The sequence below is a fragment of the Nuphar pumila genome, chromosome 15, assembly GCF_984573655.1.
Source record: "Nuphar pumila chromosome 15, dmNupPumi1.hap1.1, whole genome shotgun sequence".
Lineage (NCBI taxonomy): Eukaryota > Viridiplantae > Streptophyta > Magnoliopsida > Nymphaeales > Nymphaeaceae > Nuphar > Nuphar pumila.
In genome coordinates, this window is record NC_143263.1 from 10,585,410 (window position 1) to 10,588,020 (window position 2,611).

Here is a 2,611-nt window from a genome sequence, read left to right on the forward strand (position 1 = left end):
ACCTTGTCCAACCTGAATTCTGATTTATAGAGATATCTAGTTTCACAAACTGGTTTACATAATATGCTATGTTGAACTAGTTCAGCAAGTCTACTCATGAGGTATCCAGCATGGGACATTCGTACAACAGAATCTGCAACTCCTTTCCAGATTCCGAAACAGTTCTAAATTGCCGGCCTTGACAGAAAGAATTCCATTTAATCAAATGTGCAAAACCTTGCAACCAAGCCCATTAAATCATCCGGTTGCAACGTCCAATTGTCATGCATTTCATGATTCTTGGTTGGTGCAAATTAGCATCTACTGATGCAACTAGGCTTGTTCACTAAACCAATTTGCTCATGAGAACGTTTGTGCTCAACTTGTTCCACAGTGCTGCCTGATCAAGTGATTGTTTTTCAAACTTGTTTATATCAACAAACATTTGTAGTCACCCACTTGCCAGGTGCAGACCAAGGTGTCAAAAACTTCATGTTGATTCATCAGCGGTATGCCCCTCCCGTACCATTAGGTGCTTGGGCACACGACTGCTCCCCCACCAGAAACCCCATTGACACAAAAGTAGATGCCACTGTATGCAGGGGAACATGAGTGCTTCAATCAGTAGGAAAACAACCATATGCAGTCAAATCAAATTGCCAACAACACGGCAGTCCTTACTTCAATCAATTGTTTATAATAAGACTCAAATGAGCAGGCTATAAACCATGAAATATAACATTAGTTTATCTCATCTTTCATCAGGTGCTGTGAGTTAATAGCAAAGGAAATGTTATAAAGTCTCCCCTTACAGATTGCTGAGAAAATGCCTTTGAAGCCCAAGACAGTGCCCATAATGTTCTCACAATTTGAAATGCAACAAGATAATAATTTGAGTGAGTTAGTGGACTTGAAAACCCACTAACTAAAGTTTGAGCTTAAGGACTAAGCTGAGTATGCTCCCTTTTCTCAAAAAAAAAAAAAGGAAAATTATTCTGCATCAGAATGTGCATGAACCTCATATCTGCCATTTGAGCAACAAACCACTGCCATCAATCTTATCACTGTCTGGTGCAGAGGTGCAGATTCAGTGAATTGGCATGTGAAATTTTAAACAATTTAATAAAATATATAAAAAAAAAGATTTAGAGGACATAGAGGATTTCACTACCAAGCTGCTGAGTTTGAGCAAGCCCCTGGCAACTGTCTGATTCCCATGCTCAAATTTTGTTCCTGTTGATTTTTAAAATCTAGAAATGATACGCTGAGCTTGAACACCTTTTGCCCGAGATAGGCTCAAGCCGAGCTCGAGCAAAGACTGGATCGAGCTGAATACTTTTAATTTATTTTTTGTTTAAGTTTTTTAAAATTGTGTTAAAAACCTTTTTGAAAGTAGTAAAAACAATTAGATTTGAACTCACACCACTTCCAAAAAGAACAGATCAAGTGATCTGTCAAATCACTTTGCCGGCCATTGTTTCATGGTCCGTGTGTACATTGTGGACAGCGAGGATGTCAATCACTCAACCTAAGAAAAACCAATAACCTACCCATTAAGGTAAGACATTTTTTTATAACCATATTATGAACAAAATAATACATATATAAAGTCTAATTTCTTTATATACTTGTGTGAGCTGAGCTTATCGGAGTTGAACTGGTTGTTCAAGTTTGGCTCCTTTATGTATACCAAGCCTGAACCCTTGTTCAAGCTTGGCTCATTTATTTTTTCTAATGAATTCAAGTTCAGCTTAAACAGGTCGAGCCCGAGCGAACCTCAAGCTAGTTAGGCTTGTTGTGCATTCCTACTTCTCAATGTACCAAAAAGGGCGCAATTACCATCTATGACTATGAAACAGAACTCCTCCGAGTGCCTTCGAGTTATTCAAAAAGTTCATCCAACCTAGGATAAAGTTAGTGCTAAAGTCAGAACCTTATATAGAAAGAATAAAGAGAAAACATTAACAAAACTAAATGCTACTATTGAAATTTATATAAGTGAAATGTTTCTTTTAAAGCTTCACTAGGGAACCATTTATTACAATGATAAGGGAAAAATATGGATGGGTTGAAAATTTAAAAAAAAAAAAACAACTTAATAGCAATATGAAGGAAACTTTAGAAGTAAAACCTTTTCCAACTCAAGCTCTAACAACTTGTAGTACTCAAAAAATGCAAGTATGAGAGAGAGAGAGAGAATCTTACCCCCATGTGGTTTTAACGGATCCACTCATCGAAGAACCAACAAGTGCGAGTCATCGAGCAGGTTATGGCGCACCTCAAAGGTTTTCACTTGCTTGCGTTGCTTGTACATCAAAGACAAGATACATTTATAGAGATACAAGTCCTTGTTGAGTTAAACTACTAACTTTACTACCCATTCTGTTCATGGTCAAAGGGCATCACGGTTCCAGCAGATAGAGACATGGGAAGAAAAACTAAAATCGCTGCAAAGAGATATGGTTACTAGGGAGGACGGCTTGAAGAGATGGAAGGAGGATACAAAAGGCAAAAGCTCTTGATTGATATTATCTCAAAATGAAGAACAAGGCAAGAAATAAGATAACAGCAGAGATCAAAGGTTCATTGGATGAAAATGGAGACAAGAACACAAATTTTTTATCTATATGCT

General features: G+C 37.4%; 1 long non-coding RNA gene across 1 annotated transcript; it reads right to left on the minus strand.

Moving 5' to 3' along the window:
* On the minus strand, nucleotides 1-2,272 carry LOC149814458 (uncharacterized). Its single transcript, XR_016427859.1, has 2 exons — nucleotides 2,185-2,272; nucleotides 1-1,882 (listed from the first exon to the last, which is right to left on the minus strand). It is a non-coding gene; the product is annotated as an uncharacterized LOC149814458 (long non-coding RNA).
* Between the last annotated feature and the right edge of the window lie 339 nt (nucleotides 2,273-2,611).